This window comes from Pan paniscus, chromosome 4, assembly GCF_029289425.2.
Source record: "Pan paniscus chromosome 4, NHGRI_mPanPan1-v2.0_pri, whole genome shotgun sequence".
Lineage (NCBI taxonomy): Eukaryota > Metazoa > Chordata > Mammalia > Primates > Hominidae > Pan > Pan paniscus.
The window spans coordinates 46,552,315-46,571,992 of record NC_073253.2 but is presented as its reverse complement, the minus strand read 5'-3'; the positions used below and the strand labels follow the sequence as shown (position 1 = coordinate 46,571,992).

Below are 19,678 nucleotides of genomic sequence, written 5' to 3'. Positions count from 1 at the left end.
AGCAAAAACAAACGGATGTAACTACCTCAAACTAAAAAACTTCTATACAACAAAAGAAACAATCAACAAAATGAAAAGGCAACCTATAGACTAGGAAAATATACTTGCAAGCCACATATCTGATAAGGGATTAATATCTAAAATGTATAAAGAACCCTTACAACTCAATAGCAGAACTTTTTTAAATGAGCAAAGGATCTGAATAAACATTTCTCCAAAGAAGACATAAAAATGGCCAACAGGTATATGAAAAGGTGCTTATCATCATTAATTGACAACATATAGGTCCTTTATCCATGTGCACATTGCACTAATGTGCAAGGTGAAGACTATAGTTACTAAAATTGTACTGTATTAGGAATTTTTATTAAGTAAATTTTAGCTGCTCTTGTCATGAAAAAGTAACAATGTGAGATGTCAGATAAGTTACTTTGTGTCACTATAGTAATTATTATCTGTATGTATCCCACAACATCATGTTATAAACCTCAAATATACTCAAAAAAATGTACTTAAGAAAGAAGTTGTGAATTTAATTCTTCTCTCCATCCAGTTCCACTTTTTTTTTTTCATTTTTTTTAAATTTTTCTCTTTCCTTTCTTCAGGGCTGCATGCTCCTTCTCTTTCCTTCTGCCCAGCCCCTTACACACACTAGACCAAGAGAACTGATTTAATTGCTTTGGGCTGGGACCCAGGCATTCTCATTGCTAACTCCTCCCTAGATGATTATGAAATGCATGTCTATTTGAGATATACTGATTTATCATCTTAAAAAAATACTTTATTTTTGAAACAGTCTTACTTCAACACCTAGATTTGCTATATACAATTAAATTCATAATATTGATTCTTGTTGATGATAACCAACATCTTACATGTAACAAAGCTGATCCTATTCCACACCACTGCAGAATGTAAGCATCCTTGTCACCTGGACTCCTAGGTGAAAGCCTCCTAGCTGGACTCCTTCCCCACAGCCCCTCCTCACACCATGGCCAGTTCTCTAGGTTCTGGAGAACCTGTGGTGCTGGTATCACTGGGAGCTTGAGACGCAGAGTTCTAGGCCTTGTCCCAGATCTAGTGAACTCAAATCTGCATTTTAACAAGGGCCCTACCTTCACATTTCTGGGGCAATATTTTAAAACACAGTTCTTTCCAGTGACTCTCTGGGTACCCCCTGTGTTGTGCTCCTTATTTTGTGTGTCTGGAGTCCAGCTCAAGGCTCCCATGTCTGCTGAGGACAATGGAGGGAGGGACCTGCTTTCCTTCCCAACACTTTGCCCGAATCATTCTGCGGTTTTCAGTCTGCCAGATGGTGGCATGACTTCCTTCATCGTATGAAACTGTGCACCGGTGGGTGGAAATTTTTCCCTGAAGAAGTGAAATTCTGACTAAATTAATTTGCTTTTGGGTCTGCACTGATTTCTGAACATCAGGATAGGTAGCAGGGGTCAGCATGGTCCTGAAATTCTCATTTAGGTTGCCTCGATGGGTATCGCGGCTTGTGTTCCCCATGGAGCATCTTGCATTCTGGGTGTCAGCCTTCTGCTCACAGATGGCCTCTTCAGCACAGCGCTCCGGCCGTGACGGGCCTCTGTTGCTCCTTTCTAGAATATCTTCTTGACAGCCCAGGTTTCATAAATGTCCTCATCGATGAATGGAAGTATCTGTATTCAAAAATGAACATGCCAAAGGCAGCTCGGACTACTTTTCCCCCTGCAGCTTCCTGTCATTTGTGGTGTTCTCTTCACAAACCGCAGGGCTCGGCAGTAACGAGCGGCTGTTTACAGAGCCCTGGCTGTAATTAAGTCAAATTGGGTCTGCTCTCTGAGTATGGTGAGGAAATATACTGACATCCATTATGCACAAGCTGGATGGGGGAAAAACACAATTCTTGTCGGTTTTGATACATGTTCAAGCTGGAAGACATCTGAAGGAAGAAAAACTTTTGTGGATCAAAATAATGTGTTATGTTAGAAGCAGAGCTGCCAAGGAGCTCCTGGCATTGAGGTCAGGAAGAGAAGGGAGGAAAGGCCAGCTATCTGTGACTGGGAGGAGAAGAACATGACAGTGGAAGGGACTCTGGAGTGACATGGTTGGATTGGAGAGAAGGTTAGTAGGTAGTATCAATACTTTCCGTGTGAATGTCCCAGAAATATCTCATCCCAAAAGTTGATATTGCCCTGGATTCTACCCTGATCACTCTTTATCACATAACTCTGTTTTTCTTTTTCATAGAATTGATCACAATCTGAAGTAATCATATTGATTTATTTGGTTACTTACTTATTGTTTGTCTTCTCCTCTAGAAAATTGAAGCTACATGAGAATAGAGACCTTACGTTTCGTGCTATTGCTATACTTAATGCTTGGTATGGTGACTAGAAAATACTAGGAGCTGTATTAGTTTTCTGTGGCTGCCATAACAAATTACTAAAAACTAGGTGGCCGGAAACAACAGAGATTTGCTCTCTTGCAGTTCAGGAGGCCAGAAGTCCAAAATCAAGGTGTTGGCAGGGTTGGTTCCTTCTGGAGACTCCGAGGCACAATCTGTTCCAGGCCTCCCTTCTAGTCTCTGGTGGTTGCTGCCAATCCATGGGGTTAAATCCTTGGCCTGTAGCTGTATCACTCCAATCTCTGCCTCCACCATCATGTGGCCTTCCTCCCTGTATGTATCTCTGTGTGTCATCTCCTTTTCTTATAATGACATCAGTCATTGGATTTAGAATCTACCCTACTCCAGTATGACTTCATCTTAACTTAATAATTACATTTGTAAAGACCCTCTATCCAAATCAGGTCACATTCTGAGGTTTGAGGTAAACACTATTCAATGCACTATAGATGCTCAACAAACATTTATTGAATAAATGAGCCATATGAAGTTTCCTGTGAGCTTCGGGTTTAAGCTCAAGGGCAAATAGAGGACAAAAAAAGGAAGAGGCTACTTTTGGTTCTGAATAATCTAGAGGGCAGCTCAACCTTGTTTGCTGAGTGCAAAAATCCCATTGTTCTCAGAAATACTCTAGTAGGAAGACGTTGGGGAGCAGACATTGTTCTTTAACTATGGGAAGGTCGGTGGATTTCTAAGCAGAAGCAGCTATAATGTTAGCAAGGCTCTTGGACTAATCTACTCATGTATAACTGGGGGCTCTGACACTGGACCCAGAGCTGGGGTTCCCCTCAAGCTGTGTGGGCTTGGGGCACCAGCAAACAAAGATGTCAAAAAAAGTGACAGCATTTTGAGAAAGTATTTGAATTAAAAATTTGTTTGAGAAAACACCAAAATCATCATCATGATAAAAACGATAATTTAGTTAGATTCCTTTATACTTATTCTTTAAAACTGTTTTAATTTTGAATCCCACATGATCTAGGGACACTGTAATATTCTCAGTGCTCTCCAGTGGTTTTAATCCAGGCCTTATTGAACCCCCATACTTCTGAAACCTCCATCAGAATAAAGCAGGGGCCAGGGAAGATAGCTGCTCTTTGTATGCTGCTGGCAGTTTCTGTTTAGCTGGAGGTTTAAGTTGACTAATCAAGTCTGTAAATCAGTGCATGTGAGATAAAGCCAAAATCAGGTTCTGGACCATGGGAAGTCAAGAAGCTGTGCTTGATAATATGAAAGTCACCCTTCTTGAAGTCAGAATGGCATCTCTGAGAGATGATGACCAGAAGGCCAACCAGTGACCAAGGGCAAAGAAGAAGCTGTGTTCTAACGGAGATGCTCAGGGGTCCTGGGCTCCCTGAAGTTCAACCAGAGTAAAGTAAGATCTCCCTTCCGTCACCCACAACAGTTGGGTGGCCTGAGAAGACTGAGGCATAAGCTGATCACACCTTCTATGGAATGGCCTGGTTTGTGGATCCTTTGGTGGGAAATGTTCTGTTTAAAGTTTTTATTCTACATGGTTATTCCCTTGGGTATCCCCTGAATTATCTATTGTTAGACATCATATCCTGGGCTCAGTCATTTTTGAGATTGCTAATGCTTAGGAAGAAGTAATTCAGGGAAAAAGATAACAGTCTGGACAGCTGTTGTGGGTTGGCAAGAATTGACCCACTGGAAGGGAAAAGTCACTGAGAACAAGATGGCTCATTGAGGTGGCAAGTGACAGCCAGGACTGATTTGTGTAATGTGTAAGTATCTCCAGAGAGATTGAAGGGATAAACTTTTCAAAAGACTGCACTTGATTTCTTGAAGTTCTGCAGAATGGGTTCTCAGACTACTGGGTATTGAAGGCAGAAATGACTTGTGACAACTAAAGTGTTGGGAAACCTGGATTGCACACTCTAATTCAAATTCTTCCAAAGTTACTGGCTTTTCATATATCTTGATTCAACTTGTCTGCTGTTGGCATTTTTTTTCTCATCTACCATTATTCATTGACCACAACTAATTCATTTCTCCAATTGATCTGTGTGTTGTCAATAAATTGCCACATCAACAACCATTGTACCAGCAAAGTGAGGCTTAGCTGTTGAGGTCTGACAGCTAGCTTAAACAACGCTGTGTGTGGGACTCCTTGGGGACTGGGACTTTGCCAAGTCCTGAAAGGCAGTAAATGATGTTTACTCACAGACGTGCTGGCTGTGGTAAGGTATTGCATGGAAGAATAATTAGCATATGATTTTTAAAGAGTTTCTTAATTCAGAGGAGCTGTATTTGTTTTTATGTAAATAACAGAGAATATCCTGTTCAGCGGACTCCGGAAATGAATGCTTCAAAGCATGTGACCTCTTAGAAAAGAACTGGAAATTTGCACACATTTGCATTGCATGATTATCATACTTGTGAGTAAAACAGGAACATGGACAACTGTAGTGCCTGACCCGTCGCACTCTCCCCTTATGGTGAGGAGAGCTGCTCTGTTCTAGGGTGACTGAGGTTCCTGCACATGCAGAGCCTCTTTGGGCACTTAGTTAATCTCAAGGACCCCATTTGCGTTTGAGTCAATAACATCTTTGGTTCCCAGCAGAAGGCTGAGTGTGAACTTTCTATGGGCCCTGACAACAGCTGGGGATTCCTTTCCTTCCCCTTCTGTTTTCCTGCCTCCCACAACCTCCCAGGAGGCAGGATAAAAGAGTGCGGCGTGGCTTTTCCTTTCTTCTCTAGCTTTGATTTCCTCCTCTTCCTTTGTGTTTCTGAATACTTTAAAACAAGCAAACAAATAAAGTATAACTCATGCCCTCCTAAGCCTTGCTGTCCTTCCTGGTGCTTTCCCCCTTTATTGTCCTACCTTATTTTCCTGCTGACTTGTTTCTCAGTTCCTCAATTCTCTTCTCTCTCTTCATATTAGTTAGGATTTGGGTTTGGCTGCTTCAAAGTAGAATAAATAACAGTGGCTCAAACTAGATCAAAGTGGATTTCTCTCTCATATAACAGTATGAGCTGGTAGGTGATCAGAGGAGTGGGACAGTTGGCTCTGCGTGGGGGTCTAGGAACCCAGGCTCCTTGTAGCTTGTCCTGCCATTCCGTAGCGGGGTTGCTCTCATGCTCTTGGTCAATGTTGACACTCCATGACCTCTACATCTGAATTCTCTTCTGAAGAAGGGAAGAGGGAAGATGTAGAGGTAAAGGGCAACCTGGTAGGTCCCGGAAATTGCATTTAGCACTTCCACTGGCATCCTTTTTGTTATGTTTAGGCACAAGAGAGTTTGGGAGAAGTGGTGGTGGCCAAGCACTCAGGTAAAACTCATGGGGCTCTATTATTAAAGAGAAGAAGTGGAGAATGATGTGAGGAGACACGAAATAGGAGGTTAGCTTGTCAAAATACTAGCTTATGCAGTGGGAAGGAGAAGAGAAAGAAATACAAAGTATTTCAGAAGGATGCCTCAGCAAAACAGCCCCAGTCTTAGTGTGTGGATGTAGTCGGGCTGCATCTTTAATTTATGCTGAGTGCTCTGTGTAGAAGACCAGCCTTTCAATTTACTTTAAAAACATAAATTTAATATACCTGAAAGGTCTCCTTCCTATTGAGTAAAATCAGAGTGCAGATCAATAACGGCTTTCTGGTCAGTCTGCCTGAATCTTGTCAGAGCTGGGTCCACCTAGGAATGTTGCTAAGTAGGTGCGATGTGTTTTAATTTCGTGGCTCTTTTTGCTAAGCTGTCAGTATGAGTCCCAGTGGGGAGAGCAAGTCATAGTACATGGATGTATTTCCAATTGGTTAGCTCAATATTTAAACCCTTTTATACAGACTGGTAAATAGCCCTCCGATGGTAGTGACTTGTAATTGTAGCTGACAAGGAGAAAACAATAATGGAGCCAGTTATTTAGATTACATCTCTTCAATCCCTTGGAGCAATCTAGTCATTTAGAAGAGTCTGCCATTCAGGATGCATAATTTCTAAACTAAAGGTTCTTATTAAATTTGCACTGGGCAGCTCTGGTGAATGAATGCATTGGTAAAAATCCTTTGATGTTCTGGACGCTTTTTAGCAACCGGTTAGTCCCCGTGGTTTCTCTCCTATAATTGTGCACAGCAGGCTGACATGAAGAGCATAACCTTTTTTTTGAGGTGTGAAAATGCATTAACTTGCGCTATTATTTTGAAGTCATGGCTACTGTTGGGGTGAGCAATATGGAATAAATATACACCCTTGAGTCTTCACTGTTAAGAGCTTTTGTAACCTCTTCTGTTCTCCCTTTTCCTGAAAACACCCTTGCAATTACTTCTTTTTAGGCTTTAAAGAAAAAATTTTGGGTGGTAATATATATCAGAATAAAGCACCAACTTTGTTTTCAGGATTACATTCATTTATTTATTAAACATTGATTGAACAGTGACTGCATGCGGAGCCCTGTGCTGAGTATAAGTAAATGAAGACAAATAGGACATAAACCATGCCCTTGAGAAACTCACATATTATGAGTAAGATAAATTAGTGTTACCATATTGCATGGTTTCTTGATTGTAATAAATAAGGGAAAAGCAATTTGTAATTCATATAAATTATCCAGATATAAATGATAACCCCTTCAAAACACTAGTTGCACATATAATCTTTTACTATCATGCATGCTTGCTTTGCATGATAAAGATATTAAAGAGAAAATCTGCTTTTATTATAGGCACCAATATTCAAACTCTAAATTATTCTGCTAAAGGCTTGCAACACCAGATTTGATTTATTTTCATGGCATCTGGGACATTTCAAAAGCCTGAGATACTGTGGCTACTGATACTGTGGCTACTGACACTGTAGGCTTACCTGCATTGGCTTTATTCCTCCCTTTTCACCTTATTTTGCAGTGAGAAAGGTGTCTCTATTCCTATCCAAGGTTAATTTTTGTCCACTTTTTTCTTAGTCCAATCTTTTCCTACTGCTCCAAGATGTCTATCTTGAGTCCTTGTCCACCTTTCTGCTTCTACAGGAGGTTCTCTGCCTACTAGGGCAAATTCCACCAAGATGTCAATGTGCCAGAAACTCTCCATAATAAAATATTCTCTTTCTCAACCTCATGCCCCCTCTGGTAATTGCCCTGTCTCTTGCCTTCTCTTCATATCCAATCTTCTAGAATGAGCTATTTACACAGATTCCCCCCCTTTTTTTTTCCTATGTCATTGCTACCATCCACAAATCCAGCCTTATCACTTCGCTGAAGATTTCTTTCTTTCTTTCTTTTTTTTTTTGTTTTTGACACAAGGTCTGGCTCTGTTGCTCAGGTTGGAGTGCAGTGGTACAATCTTCGTTCACCAGATGCAACCTCTGCCTCCCAGGCTCAAGCCATCCTCCTGCCGCAGTCCCCCATTTAGCTGGGACTACAGGCACATGCCACCACACTCAGCTAATTTTTGTAGTTCTTTCTAGGGACTGGGTTTCCCCATGTTGCCCAGGCTGGTCTTGAATTCTTGAGCTCAAGCAATCCACCTGCCTCAGCTTACCAAAGTGCTGAGATCACAGGCATGAACCACCATGCCCGGCCACTGAAAATATTTCTATTAATTCACTAATGACCTCCTTGTTGCAAAGCTAATTAATATTTTTCATTTTGATTTTACTTTATCTGCAGTACTGATACTGACAACAATTCTCTTTCCTTTTAATTAACTTAAAAAGTATACAAATGCAAGATTCACTCAAGGTAAAATATTCTACCAATATTGGAGGTATATTAAGTGGTAATTTGCAGCCCCTGTTTCTCTGTGACTCTTAAGTCTTATTTCTTAAAGACCTATTTTTGGCCATCTCTTCAGTATTTCTCCAGAAATATTCATTCAGATTCAGTATTTAAAAATATACAATGAGATCATACCACACATATTGTTCTTCAACCTGCTCTTTTCATGCAATGTATTTTGAACATCTTCACATTATCTGCACATACAGAATCCATTCTTGATAACTGCAGCATATTGTTGTAAACTACTCCTTCTGAAAAGCTTCCACTCTCCAGACCACCACAGTGTCCCTCCTTCCCTCTGTGAGCATTTTCTGTCTCCTCTGCAAGATCCAGTTCCTGTTCCTGTGTGAGTTTGCTGAGGATAATGGCTCACTTATAAGTGGGAGCTGAACAATGAGAACACATGGACACGGCGGTGAACCACATAAACTGGGGCCTGTCGGGGGTTGGGGGGCGGTAGGAGGGAGAGCATCAGGATAAATAGCTAATGCATGTGGAGCTTAATACCAAGGTGATGGGTTGATAGGTGCAGCAAACCACCATGGCACACATTTACCTATGTAACAAACCTGTACATCCTATACATGTATCCTGAAACTTAAAAATTAAAAAAAAGTAAAAAAAAAAAAATCCAGTTCCTGTTCTAAGTCTCAACTCCTACTCTCATCTTCTCCATGGTAGATGTCATCTACTCCCATTGTCACTATTATGTGCTGTTGACTCTCTGATGTTTATCCTTTGTTCAGATCTCTCTTCTAACCTCCATACACAACTGTCTATGCATATTCCCACTTGTATATACTGCAAAAATCTAGAACTGAAAACATCAGGAACTCAACTCATTATCCTCCTTTGATCCCGTTCCCCAAACCTGCTTCTTCTCTCTAGTTTCCTATCACAGTGAATGCTATTCCCATCCAACAAACTGCTAATGTCAGACACATGGGGTCCTTCTTAGTTTTGCTGTCTCCTCAGTCTTCCTGTTATCACCATTCTATTTTTAAAATTTTTATTTATTTATTTTTAGATTTCAATAGCTTTTGGGGTACAGGTGGTTTTTGGTTATGTAGATGAATTATATAGTGGTGAATTCTGAGATTTTAGTGCACCTGTCACCTGAATAGTGTATATTATACCCAACATGTAGATGTTTTTTCCTTTACTCCTTCCCATCCTTCCCCTTCTGAGTCTCCAAAGTTCATTATATCACTCTGTATGCCTTTGCTTACTCATAGTTTAGCTCCCACTTATAAGTAAGAACATATGGTATTCTGTTTTCCATTCCTGAGTTACTTCACTTAGAATAATGGCCTCCAGCTCCATTTAAGTTGCTGAAAAGGACATTTCATTCCTTTTTATGGCTGAGTAGTTCCATGGTGTATATATACCATGGTTTCTTTTATCCACTCATTGGTCAGTGGGCACTTAAGTTTGTTCCATGTCTTTGCAACTGTAGATTAGTAATCACCAATTCTTATTGAGTCGAATTCCTAAATATTTTTTAACATAACCACTTATTTACATCCTCATTGTTATTTCCTTAACAAAAGCCAACATAATTCCTCATCTAAATTACTGGAATAAGCCTCCTAATCAATAACCCTTCCTCTAGTCTTCTCCCCTTTTAATCCATTCTTTTCACTATGAGTGACATTTCTAAGACACAAGACATGACAAAGTCTTAATTTCTCCATGCAGCCAATAAGAGCCTTCAAAGTTCAAACATTGTTTTTCTGGTCTTATATCTCATCACTTTGTGTATCAGTTCTACACAAGCTAGGATAAACTTCTTTTGTAGTCCTAAATGGGCCCGAACATATCCCATTCCTGGGCCTTTGCCCATGCTGTTGCTTTCTCCCAGAACCCATCTCCTCTGTGCATACTCTCTTTCTGCAACTTGACCAACTTTTGTTCAACTTCTGGTCTCAGCTTGGATATAATTTCCTGCAGCAATATTTTTTTCACTCTCCCCTAAATCTAGTTGGCTGTCCATTTCACATGTCTGCACCTCCCTTCACACACATTACAATTCTAATGACATTGCTTTGTAAGTTCTTGTTTCCATGACTTCATCTCTTGCTATACTGTAAGCTTGCTGAAGACAACAATCGTGGCAATGTTATTTGCAGCTCTATGTGCCCATATTGCTTAGGCAGGGTAGATTATTAAATATTTATAGAGTAATTCAGTTTCATGAAATAATGTCAACTTCATGAGAATTGACAGTCCTTTCCTAATTTTCTTTCTGTTGATTGGGATGGGGATGTAATATGCTGTATCCTTTCTCCCATTCCCTGCTTATCCCCAAATGGTGCATATTTTTATTTCTTTAGGGAACTCAAGTAGAAACTAGACTCCCAGATTCTTAATAGAATCAGGAAATGATTGATAACTTTTTCCAGCTTTTCCCAAACTGATATGCATATCTCTTCTGTGATAGTGTCCTCCCAAGGCACAGAGGGCCCAAGGTCACACGCCTGCCACTGGCATTGGAAACCTCTGTGGGTACCACTTGTCACAGTCATGAGGCTGCAGGACTACTCTGACTCTCAGTGGACCCCTTCTCTATAGCAAATAGACAGTGATGGCATTGGTCTGGCCAATATATGAATCTTAAGATTCTTATGAGTTAATTACCTGCTAAAAGAAAGCTAGGAGGGTGATAAGAATGTAAAGTTTCAGGAAAAAATTAAAATGCCCAGCACTTTCCTACAAGGTAAACATTAATTTCTGGAAGAAAAAAAATGTGTGGCCGGAAAGGTGATATGTTTATAGAATTCTCCTTATGGAATGCCACCATGGAGTCCTATGTATTCTGGATTTAATTACTGCCATTAGCCTGGGGCCATGTTGGAGCTGCTTATTGAACATTTTGCTGCTTTGACTTAGAGATGGAGAAGTATAATAAATTCATAAAATATATGGAATGCAAAATTTATAGGATTGCGATTGAATTTGAGAAATGAGTAGGATATGTTGGGAATAGGTTTCTAATGTGGATAACTAGATAGATGGGGGCTCCACAAAAGTGTAGGAAACAGAATGAGAAGTAGGTTTGAAGGCAGGAAAGGAATCATATGATTTTAGACATTTTCAGTTTCACTTTTCTGTGGACTGTTCAGGGGAAGATGGCCATTAAGATAAAGAGTTGAGAAGCTCATGAGAAATACCGTGCTAGAGATAGAGATTTCAGGATTCCTCAGCATAGAAATGGGAGCTGAAACCACGGCAACAGAAAAAAATTGGCTCTTAATTTTCTCTAACTGGTTGTTCAGGCATGGATCCCCTATTCAACTCTGGTACCCCTTTACTTGAAATTTCCAAGCCAGGTCCTCTCCATTCCTGCATCCAGTAACATCTGAAATCCCAGCACATTTATGATTCACTTTCGGATCTCCTGGTGCTTCTTTCTGCCTGGGGTGGAGAAAGTGAGAGTGAGTATGTGTAGCATGAGGAAAGAAGAGGTAGGCAGAGGCAGGGGAACTCACTGAGGAAACAGAAAATAATTAATCATAAAAGCAGGAGCAACTCCAGGAAGCTGAGAGGGGAGAGCTTCAAGAAGGAAGGAGTGGTTAGAAAACAACTCCTTTGGATTTTCTTCTGAGCTGGTAAAATCTGAGTTTCCTTCTCCCAGAGGACAGTGACCACAATTGCCCTATTGCTTGCTGCTTGCTATGATATTTTTCATCTTTAAGAATATTTCTAGAAGGAGCCAGAGTGAAGTAAGATGAAAGGTCTCCCTTGGAAAAGTGTGATACATGAGAGAACGAACTACTTTGGGAAATTACATTTAAAATGATCCTCATACTAATTTATCCTATGGATGGGAGGCTCGGCTGGTTCCTTCTCAGATGTGCATCCCCTAGCAAGTTGCTTCATTGGTTTCTACCTTGAGCAAGACCGCTTTTCTCGGCATGGCTTGGCATCTGAGAATACCTTACTTGGTTGTCACTGGCTTCCTTGTCAACCACAAAGATGGGTGCATGTTACTTTGAAAGGAACCTTTACCCATATGTTTCAACTAGGTTATGAAAGTGAGCATTAAATTTTCAGTTTAGCGAAACTCTCAAGGAATGTGGGAAATAGCCATCCTCACTCCTTCTCTTGAGAAAGGGGTTTAGGGTTGAGGTGAGGATCATGGATAAAGTAGAAGGTCAGCAATGTCTGCCTTGCTGCCTTGCACATCACTTTGTAATTTTTTTTTTTTTTTTGAGACAGAGTCTTGCTCTGTCGCCCAGGCTGGAGTGCAGTGGCACAATCTTGACTCACTGCAACCTCTGCCTCCCAGGTTCAAGCAATTCATGTGCCTCAGCCTCCTGAGTAGCTGGGACTACAGGCACGCACTACCATGCCCTGCTAATTTTTTGTGTTTTTAGTAGACACAGGGTTTCACCATGTTGCCCAGGCTGGTCTTGAACTCCTGAGCTCAGGCAATCTGCCCACCTCGGCCTCCCAAAGTGCTAGGATTACAGGCATAAGCCAATTTTTTAAAGTCATTTTTCATTTTGTTCATAGTAGTTTTGATGAGACTATGTCCTAATATTCTCTTCAAATAAACAGTTTAGTCAGAACGCCCTGCTTTGGTAAAATAGATCCCAAGTACATGCCTTACAGATTGGAGAGGGACTGGATGGTTGGGATGGGATAGGACAGACAGCAGTGGCAGCAGTTCTTTCAGTGTGGAACAGATATGTAAGCCACTTGTGGCCGTGTATATTTTAAGGGCAATGGAAAAGGAGTTATTAAACATCACTGTGTTGGGTGCTTCCCACACACGTGTTATTGTGTCGGTATTATTGTTCCCATTTTACCTGAAAAGAAAATGACAGTGAGATGAACTTGTCCAAGGCCACACTGTAGGTCACAAATATTCTGACTCATGAAGTTCCCAATGCAGGAAGATTTCTTATGAAAAAGATGAGGCATACACTTGATTTGAGTAACACAATGCCTTGATCAGAGCGTTATTTTTGTTTCAGTGCCAATAACCACAGTATTTTTCCAGCGAGATACTGATGTTTTGTCTTTTTTCCTCACTTGCTCAAATGAGTCAGTCACAGACTTTTAAAAGCTTAAAAAGGTAATTGAATAAACTGTCCTTGTAAAAGCACTCTGGGCTTAAGGAGGTTTGACAGTTCTGGCTTATGTTAAAGACAGAGAATTATATTTTAAACATAATTGCATGCTCTTTTTGATAAACCAAAACATTCACAAACACAGGCACAGCATCAGCCTCATCTGCTTAGCCAGCTGATGGCTGCGATTAGCTTTGGGGTAATGACTCTTCTATTACTTAGGGAGAAGAGAGTCCTGCAGGATCTTAGTGGGTAAAGGGAGAACAGACTGGCTCAGTGGGCCAGCCTTCACATGTAACTCCACACTGCTTTCGGAATCCAGTACGTTCATTCAGAAAGCTGTGAGTGAACTCTACACTACACACTCATAGTTAAGTTATACAGGAGGCCCTAGGAAATGACACGCAACTAAAGTAACACAGCCACTTGCAGTATATTATTTCATCTCTCTGATTGCTACCATAATATGTATTGAACTAATACTCACTGATTGCTCCTTCTCTGTGTCCTTTGCTAGTTTGTCCATATCTTCCAGATCTCCATGCTTTCCAGGGCTAGGATCCACTTCTCTCTATCTGATTCTTTTACTGAGCTATCTTATCACAGCTCACCAAATACCATCTGGAAGCTGGTGACTTCCAAAGGTAAATCTTCAACCCAACTTCTCCTCCAAACTCCAGGCTCATATCTAATGGCCTCCTTGACATTTCCTCTTGATTTCTAATAGACTTTCTAAACCCAATATGTTCAAAATGGACTGACTTCCTAATCACCAACCTTCCACCTTCCATCAGCCTATTTCTTTCTGTATCTTAGTAAAAATCTGTCCAGTTTCTCAGACTAAATAAATTTTGAATTATCCTTTACTTCTCTCTTTTTATTACTCTCCACATCTAAACCATCAACACATTATATTAGTTCTATCTCGAGAATATATCTGGAATCCAACCACTTTTCACCATGTATTTCTGTATCATCTGAGTCTGAGCCACTGTCGTCTCTCATCACCCTTACACAGCAACCAGAGTGATCCCTTTAAATTAGATTTAAAAGACATTACGTTCTGCTCAAAACCCTCCAGTGGGTTCCTTATCACTTGGAACATAAGTAAAAATTCTTACAATGGCCAACGATACTCCCTGCTCCTACCACCACCCTATCTCTTCTTTGACCATATCTCTTCCTATTCTTCGTCTGGCTCACTTCACTCCTCCCACACTCATCTCCCTGCTAGTCATTGAACATATCAGGCACACTTACTAAGAAGCTTTGTTAAAACACAGATTTCTTCCATGCAGAAGGTCTGGGGTGTGACTGGTTAATTTGCATTTTTAGAAATGCAAATTGTTAGAAATACAAACCTAGAAAGTTTCTAGGTGATCTAACTACGTGGTGCTATGGTGATGAACCAAATCTCTGGGTGAGTGGATGGAAGCTCTGACTTACTGTGTTTGCTGATTTCTGTGATGTGAATGCTTCCACCACAGCCAATATCAAACTGATCAACTGGATCACACAATTCCTGAAGATTTAACAATCGGCTATCACGAGTGCACCACCATAGCCTCTGGTCCAGAAGAGCTCTCCAGGGCCTACTTGGGGGAAAGAGTGAGGAAGGGAGCAATTATCTATTGAGCATTTATGATATGCCAGTCACTGTTCTGGTCCTTGACATAAAATGTTTCACTTGGTCCTTAACAAATGTATGAGATTACGTTTTGCAATTTTAGTTTTTTAGAGGAGGAAACTGAGAAGTAAAATTACTTGAGTCACACCCCTGAGATTTGAAACTAGAAACCCAAAGTCCTTCTCCTTCTAAAACAAAACACAACAAAACAATACCTTGGGCCTCTTTGGGTGGCACCATATCACTGAGGACGTCACCGTAGGGCTGGGGGATGAAAGATGGGAGAAGCTGAAGGTAACCTATGGCATAGATATAGTCTGACCTTAAAGATGACAAAATATTGTCCAATTGAGTTTTTAGAAGGAAGCTGTGATGAGTAAACCTCTACTTGAAGTAGGTTAACCACGTGGGGGCTGCAGCTCTCTGAGCTAATCACAGCCAATGAGCCAAGTGCAGCTAGAGAACATGTTCCCTTCCCTGGTTACTGCCTGATAATCCAGGAACTAGTAATTTCAGATCAAAGGAGACTGCAAAGCTCATATATTGAGAATTCTGATGCCAGGTGCTAAAATAACCTTCCTTTGAGGGCAAGTAAATTCCCTCAATTGATGGAACAGAAGTTGCTCCAGGCAAAGGTCCCACTTGTTCCTCTGCTTAATTGCCTTGCTACCCTCCTTCTGGATGGAGCTTCAATCACTGTACTTCCTAAGCTTGGAACCCCTGGGACAGGTTTCCACTGGCATGCTTTGTAAGCAACTGGGGTGATTATCCAGGCATCAAAATTGCTTTCCTCGGGCTTTTTTTAAAAGCCAAGTTTAGTTTCTGCTCTTCTGAATCGTCTGGAACACTGCCCTCTGCCTCACCATCCTGTGCCAGTGGAGACCCGGTCTCAGGCTGGGCAGCTGAGCTACCTGGCCTAAACAAAAAGGCTTTCAGGCCCTAAAGGTTACAGACCTTATGCTGACCCAAGAGTCCAAGGCAATGCAAAGCAAAGTCCAGGGTGATGAAAATGAAGTTGGATTTTCTGAGCTGCCTTGTTCTTCACAGTTTTTATTAGATTATTTTATGGAGAGCTCTGGACTCTTGCAGCCCCTGAGGCATTTCGATGGAGCTTAAAGTGGCAGAGGAAAAGTAACCCTGAAGAGGAACAGGGAAGGCTCCATCTCTCTTCTGTAGATGGGCAAGCAAAGGATATTCCATTTCTTTCATCATTACACAGTCATTCATTTATTCACTCACTCACTCATTCAAATGCCGTTAGAGCAAGTACAACGGAAAACTAGAGGAAGGAGACATTACTCTATAGATGAGAGAACACGTCTTGGAAAGCTTTAAGAATAGCTTTTCGAGATATAGTTATGAGGACATGCTAGGTGGGAGGAAGGGAGAGACCCAAGGCTCCGAACCTCCAAATGTCAGAGTGTGTGTGTGTGTGTGTGTGTGTTTAACCCATTCTGAAGGACAAGAATCAAAGCCACCAAAATGTGGAATTCTTTTAACTTGTTTTGTTTCATCTAAGCCCTTCTTACAGTCCTCAGGATGGATTGAGAAATGTGCTGCCATTTCCTTTTCTCCTCGTAAGGCCTCCTGTACCTCAAAGCCAAAAAGCAGAAATGGATATAAGGTTTTGTCTGACATGAATCTGCTTAGAGAGAGTGAAGGCTAATTTTTGGAGTTCATATGACTACTTCTTACCTGCAGGGGGTTCTTTGAGAGGACCTAATAACAGAGAATCGAAATGTCACCTTAGTGACTAGATGACCTAGGGATGCTGAGCCAAGACTAAGCACACTCACCCACCCAAGCCCTGACAGGAGGAGCGGTGGAGGTGTGGCCCCTGGTGTGAAAGAAGCAAGGTGCTAGGAGAAGAAGCCTGTGTTTATTCTCCCCATTACCTCATTACCACTCCACTTCCCCCAGGAGAGTGCGAAAAGGCAGGGTAGGGGGCGGGGAGCCAGACCAGCATTGTAACCCCAGTGGGGTCCCCTCCACCAGGACAATGGGAGTGAGGAAGAAGCATTTAACCCTAATATCATGCACTGGCTAGAGAAAGGAAACGTGGCTGGAGGTTATGGTTATCCTCAAAAGAGGAAAGGTGAACTTCTTCTACAAATGAGGGTCATCATAAAACATCTCCGGCGGAGCGTTTCTTTTTTCTTCTTCCATGAGATGTAGAGATGGGAAAAGCTTACCTTACAGAAACTAGTCCCGGGCAGGCAGCCGACCATCGGTGGGTTCTGTTGACAGTGATTCCTGGCAGGCAAAGGAGGAGTGAGAAGAGGAGTAAGAAGGGTCAAGAGAGAAAGGGCCTGGTGCAGCGAGAGATGGACCTGGGGAGCCTTTGAGGCTTTGGGAATGAAGCAGATGTAACTTGACTGTATCTCTCCAGTACTTTATAAAAGAGAAAAGGATGATGGCAATTTTGTAGGGCAAGAGTAGAATAAGGCTGAGTTTGTGCTGTCTTATGCCTTCAAAAGAGAAGGAAGGAAAGAAGGACCAAATATGGAATTGGACTTCATTTCTAAGCGTGAACCTTCATCACTTTCATCAGTAGCCATCTGGCATGCTGCGTTCCATGGCATTTCTCTAAAATGACTGGCAACCTCCAACAGTTTCCTTGGCACCGCCACTGAGAAGCCTCCGTCCTCAGCGACGTGCTGGAAATAGTCAAAGCTCTACACACGCAGGTAATAATACTTGGATTATCAGCACCTTATTCAACCCCAATACAGCGAAGCCCTCCCCTCTGTGTGATACTTCCAGATGCAGATTCAGAACTTCTTTGTTTTTGTCTCCTTCTCATGAGGCTTCTAGAAAGAGTGCCAGTAATGGCGAAGAATAGCAATGCACAGATACATATAAAAATATTCCCCTCCTTTAGGTTTCCATATCACTGTATTCACATATCTTTACAGCACTTATTATATGGTACTATAATTATCTGTTTATATGTCTGTATCTTCCAGTAGATTTTAGCACTTAGAGAAGTGAAAATACATCCATTTCATCTGTGCATCCTCATCACTGAGCACAGATGCTCAAGGAAGGCTTGGATGGACAAATTTTTCAGCTTTATGCTTTCTACCCTTAGTACAACTGGTTCACAACAGGCAAAGCAATCACCCATTTTCAGAATATAAATGAAACTCTTAACTTTTCCAAAAATAGATAATTCTGAAGAAGATTTTCTTTTGTTTTCTAAGAAGTATGGACCTTTCTCCAGGTGCTATGAGAGGAACCAAGCCAACACTCAAAGCAGCCCTGACCAAGAAAACCAGGACATTTTCTACAAGCATAAAAGTGTTCTGGTATTCCAGCCAACATTTGGATTTGGCAATTGATTTGACTGACTTGGTCCAAGAATTTATTCAGGCTTTCAAGTCACCAAACTGAATCTCTCAGCATTTTGGAAGAGAGAAAAAAATATATACACACGAAAAAAATCACACGAAGATTTGACAGACCGATAAAAGTTTACAATAATCGTGTCATAAGAAGTTTACTTTATGCTAGAGGGAAGAGAAAACATACAGAACCAAGATTTGGACAGAACTGAGTTCTCTCAAGAACGGAGCCCATAGATTGGCAAGCCCCTGTAACATTTTATGAAAAAATTTTTGATTGAGCAAATAGCTTTTATTGATTAAATTTGTACGTCCAAATGAAACTCTGCTTCTTTTATGTTATAGTTGGTTTCTAAACCTGCTGCTTTACGTTTGTATCCGTGGGTGCACATGCATACCATCTACTTAGTAATATTCAGTGATGTCAAATGCCTTGCTGAAAAAAATGGATGTGTCTGTAAACCTCAGGCGATGGCTAAATTATGTGTGACAATATTTGACACAGCAAAAATTCCTGAGCAAGTGAAGAACTTGGGGCATATCTTGAAGATATCACCATGGTTTTTGACTTGTAATCAAATTTTCTTTTAAGAGTCTTCAGACTATTAATTCTCTGATGTGAAGTAGCTTCTCTAGTTGACAATACTTTCTGAAACTGTCTAAGCTCTGATGATATGTGTTTGTGGTGGCATCTGGATAGTCTCCTCCAGGCTCTACTTTGAAGAAATTTCACTACCGAGATGCACATGTAAATAACCCCAAAATTGGAATATCTGTACCGAGCATGCATTTTCCATTTTATTGCCTCCCAAACAACAAGGACTGGTTTGTTAAACCAGCTAGATATCACTTGTGGAAAGCAATATTTCTCAAGCTCTGAAACAAAACATTTAAAAACAATAATTTCAACTTTTATTATAGAGTCAGTGAGTACATGTGCAGGTTTGTTACCTGGGTGTAGTGTGTGGTTCTGAGGATTAGGGTAGCGAGCATAGCACCCAATAGCTAGTTTTCCAACATGTGTTCCCCTCCCTCCCACCCACCTCTAGTAGTCCCCAGTATTTATTGTTGCCATCTTTATGTCCATGAGTACCCAATGTTTAGCTCCCACTTGTAAGTGAGAATACGTGGTATTTGGTTTTCTGTTGCTGTGTTAATTTGCTTAGAATAATGGCCTCCAGCTACATCCATGTTGCTGCAAATGACATAATTTAGTTATTTCTCGTGGCTGTGTAGTATTCCATGATAGATATGTACCACATTTTCTTTGTAAGCCTATTGATAGGCACCTAGGTTGAATCTATGTCTTTGCTATTGTGACTAGTGCTGTGATGAACATACAAGTGCGTGTGTCATTTTGGTGCAACAGTTTATTTTTATAACAGAAATGTCTGTTCATGTCTTTTGCCCGCTTTTTAATGGTTTTTGTTTTGTTTTGTTTTGTTGCTTGTTGGATTATTTAAGTTCCTTACAGATCCTGGATATTAGACCTTTGTCAGATGCA

The 19,678-nt window shown here is 41.0% G+C and overlaps 1 long non-coding RNA gene across 1 annotated transcript in view; it reads right to left on the bottom strand.

Annotated features, from left to right (window-relative positions):
* Positions 1–17,685, bottom strand: part of LOC117980280 (uncharacterized) — a 64,961-nt gene extending 47,276 nt beyond the window's left edge. The window contains exon 1 of the long non-coding RNA XR_004671537.2: positions 17,023–17,685. This is a non-coding gene — a long non-coding RNA (uncharacterized LOC117980280). The remainder of the gene's footprint in view (positions 1–17,022) is intronic.
* Between the last annotated feature and the right edge of the window lie 1,993 nt (positions 17,686–19,678).